We start from the raw sequence: 13,039 nt of genomic DNA on the forward strand, positions 1-13,039 counted from the left end.
GTAGCGCATGTGTAATGCCCCCCCAGTAGTAGTGTCCTTATACATAATGCCCCCTCCCCCAGTAGTAGTAGCATCCTTATACGTAATGCCCCCTGCCCCAGTTGTAGTAGCGTCCTAATACGTAATGCCCCCCCAGTAGTAGTAACGTATATATGTAATGCCCCCCCAGTAGTAGCGTCCTTATACGTAATGCCCCCCCAATAGTAGTAGCATCCTTATACGTAATGCCCCCCCAGTAGTAGTAGCATCCTTGTACATAATGCCCCCCCCCAGTAGTAGTAGCGTCCTTATACGTAATGCCCCCAAGCAGTAGTAGCGTCCTTATACGTAATATCCCCCCCAGTAGTAGTAGCATCCTTATACGTAATGCCCCCCTCCCCCAGTTGTAGTAGCGTCCTTATACGTAATGCCCCCTTCCCCAGTAGTAGTAGCAGCAGCATACTAATACGTAGTGCACCCCCAGTCGTAGAAGCATCCTTATAAATAATTCCCCCCTAGTATATTAGCGTCCTTATACGTAATGCCCCCCAGTAGTAGTAGCGTCCTTATACGTAATGCCCCCAAGTAGTAGTAGCGTCCTTATACGTAATGCCCCCCAGTAATAGTAGCGTCCTTATACGTAATGCCCACCAGTAGTAGTGTCCTTATACGTAATGCCCCCCCAGTAGTAGTGTCCTTATATGTATTGCCCCCCCAATAGTAGTGTCCTTATACATAATGCCCCCTCCCCCAGTAGTAGACTCCTTATACGTAATGCCCCCTCCCCCAGTAGTAGCGTCCTTATACGTAATGCCCTCCAGTAGTATCGTCCTTATACGTGGTGCTCCCCCAGTAGCAGAAGCGTCCTTAGACGTAATTCCCCCCTAGTAAAGTAGCGTCCTTATACGTAATACCCCCCCAGTAGTAGTAGCTTCTTTGTACATAATGCCCCCCCAGTAGTAGTAGCATCCTTATACATAATGCCCCCCAGTAGTAGTAGCAGCATTCTTATACATAATGCCCCGACAGTAGTAGTAGCTTCCTTATACATAATGCCCCCCCAGTAGTAGTAGCGTCCTTATACGTAATGCCCCCCCAGTAGTAGTAGCATCCTTATACGTAATGCCCCCTACCCCAGTAGTAGTAGCGTCCTTATACGTAATGCCCCCTCCCCCAGTAGAAGCGTCCTTATACGTAATGCCCCCCCGTAGTAGTAGAGTCCTTATACGTAATGCCTCCTCCCCCAGTAGTAGTAGCGTCCTTATACGTAATGCCCCCCCCAGTAGTAGTAGCATCCTTATACGTAATTCCCCCCTCCCCCAGTAGTAGTAGCGTCCTTATACGTAATGCCCCCTCCCCCAGTAGTAGTAGCGTCCTTATACATAATGCCCCCCCCCAGTAGTAGTAGCATCCTTATACGTAATGCCCCCTCCCCCAGTAGTAGCGTCCTTATATGTAATGCCCCCTCGCTCAGTATTAGCGTCCTTATACGTAATGCCCCCTCCCCCAGTAGTAGTAGTGTCCTTATACGTAATGCCCCCCAGTTATAGTAGTGTATATGTAATGCCCCACCAATAGTAGCGTCCTTATACGTAATGCCCCCTCCCCCAGTAGTAGTAGCGTCCTTATACGTAATGCCCCCTCCCCCAGTAGTCGTAGCGTCTTTATACGTAATGCCTCCCCCAGTAATAGTAACGTATATGTAATGCCCCCCCAGTAGTAACGTCCTTATACGTAATGCCCCCCCAGTAGTAGTAGCGTCCTTATACGTAATGCCCCCCTAGTGGTAGCGTTCTTATAAGTACTGCCCCCTCCCCAGTAGTAGTAGCGTCCTTATACGTAGTGCTCCCCCAGTAGCAGAAGCGTCCTTATACGTAATTCCCCCCTAGTATAGTAGCATCCTTATACGTAATACCCCCCCAGTAGTAGTAGATTCTTTATACATAATGCCCCCCCAGTAGTAGTAGCATCCTTAAACATAATGCCCCCCAGTAGTAGTAGCGTCCTTATACGTAATGCCCCCCATAGTAGTAGTAGCAGCAGCATCCTTATACATAATGCCCTCCCAGTAGTAGTAGCTTCCTTATACATAATGCCCCCCCCAGTAGTAGTAGCGTCCTAATACGTAATGCCCCCTCCCCCAGTAGTAGTAGCGTCCTTATACGTAATGCCCCCCCAGTAGAAGCATCCTTATACATAATGCCCCCCCAGTAGTAGTTGCGTCCTTATACGTAATGCCAACTCCCCCAGTAGTAGTAGTGTCCTTATACATAATGACCCCAGTAATAGTAGCGTATATGAAATGCCCCCCCAGTAGTAGTGTCCTTATATGTAATGCTCCCTCCCCCAGTAGTAGTAGCATCCTCATACGTAATGCCCCCTCCCCCAGTAGTAGTAGCGTCCTTATACGTAATGCCCCCCCCAGTAGTAGTAACGTATATATATGTAATGCCCCCCCCCCAGTAGTAGTGTCCTTATACGTAATGCCCACCCAGTAGTAGTAGCATCCTTATACGTAATGCCCCCCCAGTAGTATTAGCATCCTTATACGTAATGCCCCCCCTGTAGTAGAGTTCTTATACGTACTGCCCCCTCCCCAGTAGTAGTTGCATCCTTATACGTAGTGCTCCCCCAGTAGCAGATGCGTCCTTATACGTAATTTCCCCCTAGTATAGTATCGTCCTTATACGTAATACCCACCCCAGTAGTAGTAGCTTCTTTATACATAATGCCCCCCAGTAGTAGTAGCATCCTTATACATAATGCACCCCAGTAGTAGTAGCAGCATTCTTATACATAATGCCCCGACAGTAGTAGTAGCTGCATCCTTATACATAATGCCCCCCCAGTAGTAGTAGCTTCCTTATACATAATGCCCCCCCAGTAGTAGTAGCGTCCTTATACGTAATGCCCCCCCAGTAGAAGCGTCCTTATACGTAATTCCCCCCCAGTAGTAGTAGTGTCCTTATACGTAATGCCCCCTCCCCCAGTAGTAGTGTCCTTATACGTAATGCCCCCATCCCAGTAGTAGTAGTGTCCTTATATGTAATGCCCCCAGTAATAGTAGTGTAAATGTAATGCCCCCCCAGTAGTAGTGTCCTTATACGTAATGCCCCATCCCCCAGTAGTAGTAGAGTCCTTATAAGTAATGCCCCCTCCCCCAGTAGTAGTAGTGTCCTTATACGTAATGCCCCCCAGTTGTAGTAGCGTATATGTAATGCCCCCCAGTAGTAGCGTCCTTATACGTAATGCCCCCTCCCCCAGTAGTAGTAGTGTCCTTATTTGTAATGCCCCCAGTAATAGTAGCGTATATGTAATGCCCCCCCAGTAGTAGTGTCCTTATACGTAATGCGCCCTCCCCCAGTAGTAGTAGTGTCCTTATACGTAATGCCCTGTCAAAGTCAGAAAAATATCACGCTGCACATTGCCATATATGCACCTCATGCGTGTGCCCGCTGCACGTGCATGAGCCCTCCCGTGCGTGCGTATACTCGCGGTCGCGTGCACTTGCAGGCGCACAGTATGCGCATCTACGGTAGAGTTTGTGTGCGTCTAGCGGGCGACTCGATCGTTACATATTTTAGTCATATAATGTATTTTGTAGATTATGGTCCCTTTGATAGAATCTGAAAGTTTAGTTAATGTAGCATGTTCGGGGACAAAGAGATTCCTCTTTGTTTGATACGAAGGGTCAGACAGGGGTTACACAGTGGTGTTTAGTATCCATCGGAAGAGAATATAATTAGCAATATTCTGGTGTTGGTTTGAAGCGGATTACTCGCTCGTGCGTATAGTTATGGACATAAGAAGTTTATGGACATTTACTATATGTGCACTTTATTACCCATGCGGCGGGAAACCCAGTTTCCCTCCCACCTGAGCAGTTTGGAATAGTCACAGCCCACCTGTATGAACCAACCTATGACCTTTTGTTATAATGCGAAGACGAATTCCTGTGTCCAATGAACAATAAGAATGTAGGGACCATTGTACTGTATTGTATGTAGTGTATAAAAAGACAAGCCGATCTGGGCCAGCTCTCTACTCTTCACAACAGTTCTCATCACTGATAATCGGGAGCTGGATATCCAGAAAGGCGCTTGCGATTTTTCCCCTTGTGCGTAAGTTCTCTGCAACCATATTTATCTCCTATTTTGTTGTAAGCCATTCTCTCTCTCCTTCCCCCTTAAATGTAATTGTGTCTTTGTTGTATTTTAACGTGTAGTAACTCGGTTAGGTATTTTATGTTAGTTTGGTAGTGTATAACTTGTATTGTGTATTCTTTTGCGATTGAACGTTCATTCTCTCCCTTAAAAGGTGTTAGACCCTTAGACCGGTATTTGAGTGTTTATTATGTTGCTAAAGGGTTCTCAGAGCGTAAGAATCGCTCATACAGCTTTTTAACTAAAAAGGATACACTGTGTTGCATTTACACCTTATCACTGCACAAAGGTTTACAATATAAGTACATTGTTTATGATATTGTTACAAAGGTTTAACTCTGTAAGCGTCAGCGCCTCTCGGGATCTCCTCGTGGTCTCGAGCGTACGCTACGCTGATAGCGTATCATTACGTTAGTCGGCAGCCTATAGCGTGCTTGCCTCTACGCATCAAGCCGTGAGCGAACGTGCCGCTCGTGCATCTCGTCCACGGCTAAGCGTCCGCTACGCAAAGTGCGTACCCTTACGGTATTCCATACGCCAATTGCGTACTGTGTTCATTAACCTTTTAGAGTGTTTTAAATAGGATAAATTATAGGCTTTGTCAACTGGGGACTCGCCCGCTCTTCACATATCTGCACTAGGTAATTTCAGCAGACATTATCGGTCAGCAAAGGGCGGGAGGTAATATTCCTCGTAGTGCTGACCAGATAAGCGTCTGCTTCGCTTAGTAAGGAGTGCTGAAGGAATCCGGGACCGGAAGGTAGGAACAGTACTTTATTGTCTTTTAAAACCTGTTTAGTTTCTGTTTTGCGAACGTACGCATAAGCACACACACCTGTATTTCTTGTTTAGTATTATTTGTCCATACCTCATTCTCCTGATTGCCACACACTAGTGATAAACGTGCTGAGACATTTGTTGTTATTAATAGTTAAAAGATTAAAAAAAAAGTAATATTTAAGGGAATAATTGTAAAAGGCACGCACACAATCTCGCCTAGAATACAAGGGAGATTTGAGTGGTGTTCAGTGAAGGATTACTGTTAAAAATCATTCACATTGATAAACGTGTAGTGTGTTACTGTGGACGTACTTGGTCTGCGTACACGTGTCCTTACAAGGGCAGGGCGTACGCAACGCAAGGGTCGACGCACGGAGCGTATATCACGCAACGGAGCGTACGGATGCGCCCACATAATACAAACCACACGATAGTATTGTTTTAATAGGCGATAAGGAAGTAACGCGAAAATAACACAAATCTATCTCAAATCCAAAAGTTTAAAGTTAAAAGAAAAAGACTTTCTCTGTTGCAATTCTTCTGGGTTAGACTATTGCTGAATGAAAGGAATTCTGTACAGAAATAAGAGTGTTCGAATGTAAGAGTGTGTATATATATAAGATTTCTCTTTTATTACGGAAGTGGGAACCATAGGCCAGTAGAAAGAGGTACACCAGCGAGAGTGATAGCGTGGGGTGGCTTGGGAGGCGTCCCTTGTTAATCTCGACATATTTATGAGCAGTAGAGTCTGCTGTACATAACAGATCAGGAGGTCAAGGACCAGGAGGTTCAGGTACAGCAGACTAGAAGTAGAGAGCACAACCGAAGAGGGTTGGTGCGAGACCCATATAGGCCAACAAAGCTCATTGCTGAAGGAATTCGCAGCAGAGATTTTCGATTCCACTGATCGTTCCGCACATAAGATTAGTTGCTTGTGTGCAGATACGATTGTACCGCATGTGATTGTGTGCATTAGCGTGTCTTGAATTCAGAAGAACGCTACTTGCACATTGTTAACGTGATTTGTGTAATTTTTTTTATTTTAAGGGAAGTAGCCTGATCACTCAGGGACATTCCAGCGACTGATACTTGCTGGGGAGGGTAAGACACTCCCACACGCCCGAGCAAGTAGAAGTACTTAGGTGCCCTAGGTTGGGTACGGAACCTCTGGGAACTTTGGTCGCCGTATTGGCCAGCGTGGACGGGAGTTAAGTGGGCGGACTTCGGAGCAAAACCCCCACCGCAGCCTTACCCCGAGCATCTTGGTTTCTGTAAGGGTTGCCGAGGACCCTGATTTGAAGTCAGAGGTAGTGAAAGCAGCACCTGCAGAGATGGGGGCCAGTTGTTCAGGTAAGGGGCGATCAACCCAGGTTCAGGTTGATTTAGTAAACCGACCAATCGGGTCGGCAAGGTATATCATGTGTGAGAAATATGGTCATCACACAGAAATGTTGTGCAATGAATGGGAAAGGATGACTGTGCATGACGGGGAAAAGTTTCCCCGGGTAGGTAGTTTTAACCCAGAAGTATTACAGAATTTAAGGAGAAGAGTTTGCCTGATTAAATCTTCAAAAAGGCGTATTAGACATTATGATTATTTAACATTGTGGCAACAGGAAGGTGAAATACAAAGGGGGTTGGCGCAAGCCACTGGATCTAACCCTATCAGGAAACTGATAGCCACTGCACCCCCACCACCATACATACCTGGAGAGAAATTGGTTGCAGAGAATGGCACTCAGGGTCATGTTAAATGTATAGAAGTTAAAGATAATGTAACTAAAGTAATCAATGCTAACACTAATCCGTGCAAGTTGTACCCTGTTTTGAACTTCCCCCAGGATTGTGACCAAGAGGATGAGCCCACAACAATATCAGCACTCTCCCTAGCAGCCACCATATCAGAAACAGCAGTGGGCACGACCCAACCCGTAAGATTAGTATCAAAGGCCCCTAGCGGAGGGACAGGTGAGGTCGTATCGACTGGTAAGTACGGCACCATACACTATGCTGAAACCATTTCACCACATGTTGTAGAATCTACTCAGAATGATGTTGTTGGACTTAATCCTGTTAGGGTAATAGCAGTGCCAAATGGGAAAACTGACACTTCAGGAGCAACTCCTGTCAGGAACATCGCCATGCACTGTCCCTTTTCCCGAGCAGAATTAAGTTCAATGATGTCTGAATTCCCTGATCCTAGGAAAGACTTAGTTGCATGTCAAAAGTATATTAGGGAGCTAGGAAATTCTGCAGAGCCAAATAACAAAGATTGGAGGATAGTTTTGAGGGCATGTTTACCCCCCAGTGTTGATCCGTTAAAGTTTATCGCTGATTGCAAGTTAGATGAGGAAGTACCACTAACAGACGAGTATAATCAGGATAATGTAAAGAGAATCAACTTATAGTTAGGGGTATATTTTCCTGCAGTAGTAAAGTGGAATAAAATCTTTACAATAAAACAAAAAGAAGGTGAATCCACACCAGAATATTTTCAACGGGCTCTGCAGGATATGGCTAGGTACACTGGTATAGATGACATTAAAACTAATGTACACCACAGGGAAGTAGCTGTTTCAGTATTAATGGACGGTCTAAAAGAGGTTTTAAGGAATAGAATACAAACCACTAGGCCTGATTGGAGAGGTATGTCGGTGGATGCATTGGGAGAGGCTGCTGCTGGGCATGATCGGAATATCATCAGACACAGGGAGTCACAGAGTGATAAGTTAATGGCTGTGAGCATACAGGCCCTCACTACCCGGCCCCCTCAGCCCAGAACTGTGACCCCTGTGGGTAAGTCAACAGGTATAAAATGTTATTGTTGCCACAGAGAGGGACACATAGCACGTGATTGTAAAGTAAGACCAATACAAAATTCATATCAACCCTATAGACAACGACCTGATACGAGACATTGGGATCAAGGACCGAAAGGGCAGAGCTATGAGCCACATGCAGGGGAAACCAAAAGGTATCCCCCAAGAAGAGACTGGCAAATCCCTGATAGTTCCCATCTACCCCCACCACAAGTAATTGCTGCCAGCGCGATTCAGAGAGGTCACCATACCCAATAGGGGTGTGGCCACACCTGTAATCTGCAGCCAGTGAAATTGATTGCAAGTCTTGGAAGTGAACCCGAGATCACAATTGATGTAGCTGGTAAATCATTAAATTTCCTTGTAGATACGGGGGCGGCCAAATCAGTGATAAATTCGACAGTGGGCATGAGAACCACTGGTAAGACAATTCCAGCCATGGGAGTAACGGGAGTAGTACAGCACTATCCTGTTAGTAAACCAGCAGAGATTACAATAGGGCCTTTGCATACCAAGCATTCCTTTTTGCTGGCTACATCGGCACCGACTAATCTCCTGGGAAGAGATTTATTGTGTAAAATGGGGTGCGTCATATATTGTACTCCTGAAGGTGTATTCTTAGACATACCTGAGAATCACGCTCAGGAAGTACGAGACATGCTAGACTCCCCATCAAAATTAATGTCACATACCGTTATGATAAATAGGAGTTCATCCCAGGTAGAAGAAATGACATCCCAAATACCAGAGTCACTTTGGACTAAAGATGGACAAGACACTGGATTAATGGCAAACGTAGCTCCAGTCGTTGTACAAGTAAAAGATGGTAGGATAGCTCCAAAAATCCCACAATACCCTCTGAAGCCAGAGGTGGAGTTAGGAGTATACCCCGTAATAGAGCGCTTGCTACAACAGGGCATTCTGGTAAGAACATCCAGCACTGCCAATAGTCCCATCTTCCCTGTGAAAAAGAGTGGGGGGAGGGGTTACAGGCTAGTGCAGGATCTAAGGGGGATTAACAAAATAGTTGAGAGTCAGTTCCCCGTAGTGCCAAATCCAGCTGTCATCCTTATGCAAATCCCTCCCACTGCGAAATTTTTCACTGTTATTGACCTCTGCTCCGCCTTCTTCTCAGTACCTCTGCACCCTGACAGCCAATATTTGTTTGCATTCACATACAGAGGAGTCCAATACACATGGACTCGATTACCACAAGGATTCATAGACAGTCCAAGTATATTTTCACAGGCTTTGCATGATTGTTTACAGTCTTTCCAACCAGAGAGTGGATCAATATTGATACAATATGTGGATGATTTACTACTATGTTCAGATTCACTGGAAGCATCCCTGAAAGATACGAAACAGCTCCTGTTTCATCTTTCAGACACAGGACACAAGGTTTCCAAAGACAAGTTGCAATTATGCCAGACTAGGGTAAAATATTTGGGACACTGTCTGACACAAGGACTGAGACACCTGACCGCTGATAGAATTCAAGCAATTCGAGACATGACTCTGCCACAAACCCAGCAACAGATCAGAACGTTTCTAGGAATGTGTGGGTATTGCCGTAACTGGATCCTAGGTTTTTCCATTCTAGCATTACCTTTGCAGGAGATGGTCTCATCAAACAAACCCGATCGGATTTCGCATACAGACGAATCTGAGATGGCATTTGAGAGACTTAAACAGTGCCTAACGCAGGCACCAGCATTAGGTATGCCAGACTATGGGAAACCCTTTGAGCTGTACGGAACAGAAAGTGCTGGTTGCGCGGCAGGCGTCCTAACCCAAAAGCACGGTGATGCCAGCAGGCCGGTAGCATACTACAGCGCTCAGCTAGATACGGTAGCGCGATCCCTCCTCACATGCTTGCGAAGTGTCGCTGCGATAGCATTGCTAGTAATGAAAAGCGAAGATGTAGTGCTAGGACACAACCTCACAATCCATACACCACATGCAGTGTCAGCCTTGCTGAATTCGGCTCAAACTAGACACGTCTCATCAGCACGGTTTACAAGATGGGAATTGGCATTAATGGCCCCCGTAAACATCACCATAAAGAGATGCAGTGCATTAAATCCTGCAACGTATCTCCCAGGTGTGCCTGGACAGGCACAAAGGGTGGAGGATGAGAGTAATAGTGAAGGAGGATTTAAGACAGGGGATGACACGCATGATTGTATGGAATATTTGACCCAAAATTTCACGGCAAGGCCTGACATCAGTGACAACCCACTGGAAGATGTAGATCTTACTTTCTACACTGACGGTAGTTGTCACAGACAGACGGACTCGGGAGACTTGTGTACTGGATACGCAGTCGTAGATGACCAAGGCACCATAGAAGCAGAACCACTAGGCCCACCTCACTCAGCCCAGGTTGCTGAACTGGTTGCCCTAACCAGAGCATGTGAATTGGCTAAGGGCAAATCAGCCAATATCTATACCGATTCTAGATACGCATTCGGAGTAGTCCATGATTTCGGAGCCCTATGGCGCCTCAGAAATTTCATGACGGCAGCTGGTACACCGGTAGCGCATGCAGCTCACATCAAAAGGCTTCTAACAGCGATACAGGAACCCGACAGAGTGGCTGTTATCAAGTGTAAAGCACATACATATAACCAAGACCCGGTATCACTTGGTAACAGCCGAGCAGACGAAGCTGCTAAGTTAGCAGCTGGTACCCCCAGACAGACAGACACCACACAACTGATGGTATTTAATACCGTCAACACACAGAAATTGTGTGAAATGCAAAATTTGTGTTCCACACAGGAAAAGGCAGTTTGGAGGGCAAAAGGATATGGCCAGGAGTCCTCAGGACTCTGGACAGATGGGCAGGGTAAACCAGTGGCACCCAGAGCATACCTTCCAAGCTTAGCGGAAGCAGCACATGGGCTGACTCATCTAGGCAAGGAAGGGATGTGCAAGTTGGTAAGAGCATATTGGTGCGCCCCAGGATTTTCTTCCCATGCGGGAAAAAGGACAATGACATGCCTCACCTGCTTGAGGAAGAATATCGGAAAGGCAATACCAACAGAACCATCTCATATCCCACCTACAGGCGGCCCTTTTCAGGTGATACAAATTGATTTCATACAATTACCCCCTTGTCGAAATTTGAAGTATGTACTAGTTTGTATAGATGTGTTTTCAAATTGGGTCGAAGCATTTCCTGCGGCCACAAACACCGCTATGTTTACTGCTAAGAAAATTGTGCAGGAATTTGTGTGTAGATACGGTATCCCTAGAATAATTGAAAGTGATAGGGGTACCCATTTTACAGGTGATGTCTTTCAAGGAATGTGTAAGTTGATGGGAATTGATAGTAAGCTGCACACTCCGTACCGCCCCCAGGCGAGTGCGAAAGTAGAAAGAGTGAACAGCACTATTAAAAATAAATTGAGCAAAGTTATGGCGGAAACAGGATTGACATGGCCAGAAGCTTTGCCCATTGTATTATACAGCATCAGAACCACTCCCAGGTCCCCTCTTAATCTGTCCCCTTTTGAAATTCTGTTCGGTCGACAACCGCATGTTATGATTAACCCTCAGGATGATTTGAAGTGTAACAATGAAGTGACTGTAAAGTATTTGGTTAAGATGAGTAAACAGCTAAGGAATCAGAATGATAATTTGAAGTTGGTGATTCCTGATCTGCCAGATAGTAATTGTCATGACATTGAACCTGGGGATTATGTAATGATACGGAATTTTCTACGCTCAGGTTGCCTTATTGACAGATGGGAAGGACCATACCAAGTCTTATTGATTAGCACGACAGCATTGAAGGTTGCCGAGAGAGAGACTTGGGTTCATTCGTCCCATTGTAAGAAGGTTGCTGATCCAGAGAGGTCCCGTGATAAAGAACAGACGGTAGAGGAAGTTGTATCACTGGAGTGTCTGTTTCAGGAGGACTGAGACGGCACTTGAGCATTGAGAATAATAAGATCGGAGGCAGTTGTCGATTCCCTGTTCCCTTTTATTGTTTTTCTCCACTTCCCATCCCATCTCCCTCAATTATTTCTTTCCCCCTTCTCATTCTTCTCTATTCCCTCCTATAAGATGGACTTGCCCCAAGAGACTGTGATCCGGATTTTCCTGTTGACCATGATGTTGACCAGATCAGTCTGTTCCGGCGAGAGTACCATGGAGGTCGAGAGAGGTTCTGGAATGGGTTCTGATGACAAAGTTGGAGGCGTAGATTTCCAAGAACAACATAATCATCAAGCAAAGGCGAGTATCAGAAAACGATCCGATAGCATTGGCAATAGGAGGAATTGTGAAGGATTGTTAGCTGAAGAGAACTGTATCTGTAGACTCTGTGACAGTGTAGTTGAGGATGGGTGCATCAAGAAATGTCAGTCCAGTTTTAATATCCACATGGACCGGCATCCATTGAGTGACTATCACTCCTTAGTTGGTAAAGTGTTAAATCAGACAGATTGTTGGGTATGCTCTCAAGTACCTCAAGGCCATAGCAAATCAGGATTAGTACCATTCCTTTTAACTATAGGGGAGGTACTTGAGCTAAGTGGTGGGAGGCCGGTGGACAGGAGGTTTAATATCTCCAGTCCTCCTAGTTTGAAGCTCCACCAATATCATGTGGATAGATCCCTAGTATGTTTTAACATTTCCAATCCCCGAAAGCCGGGAAATTGGGAAGTGTCATGGAATAACCAAACCATGACCTTTTCATACAGAGCCGATAGAATGCCTACAGATACAGAACTTATACACCACATAGCCGGTAGTGGAAAATATTTCCGATATAGGTATACCCTAGGAAGTAGGATCATGAGAGTTGGAGAAGTATCACCAGGATACTGTGCACATATCGTACAAACAGATACGTGTACTAAACAGATGGGAGAATTAGGGTTAGGAGATTTCATATGGAAAATTTGTAATATGGTTATGTCCTACTCCGTCCCATATGTTCTCCCCGATGATGCATATTTCATATGCGGGAGGAAGGCGTATAAGTGGCTTGCCCCAAACTCAGAAGGGTTATGTTGTATTGGAAAAGTACTGCTTGAGGTAATGACCGTATCCCACACTAAAATGAAGGATATTCACCGCAGTGCCCAAGCTCCTTATACTCACACTCATTACGAGCACCTCGTTAAACGGCACCTGATAGAAAGAACAGAGCATCCGGCCTCTGACCTGATCCATGAATCCACCGGGATTCAATTCCTAATCGCGTTAGATATCACTCGTACCGCCAGAGGAGTGATAAATTATAAATATATATCTGCGCTTGCAAATTTACTAGACAATATCACT

The 13,039-nt window shown here is 45.5% G+C and overlaps 1 protein-coding gene across 1 annotated transcript in view; it reads left to right on the forward strand.

Moving 5' to 3' along the window:
- The window catches only part of NMRK1 (nicotinamide riboside kinase 1), a 183,939-nt gene that overhangs the window by 34,834 nt on the left and 136,066 nt on the right, over positions 1-13,039 (forward strand). The window lies entirely within an intron of this gene.

This window comes from Pseudophryne corroboree, chromosome 1 (genome assembly GCF_028390025.1).
Source record: "Pseudophryne corroboree isolate aPseCor3 chromosome 1, aPseCor3.hap2, whole genome shotgun sequence".
Lineage (NCBI taxonomy): Eukaryota > Metazoa > Chordata > Amphibia > Anura > Myobatrachidae > Pseudophryne > Pseudophryne corroboree.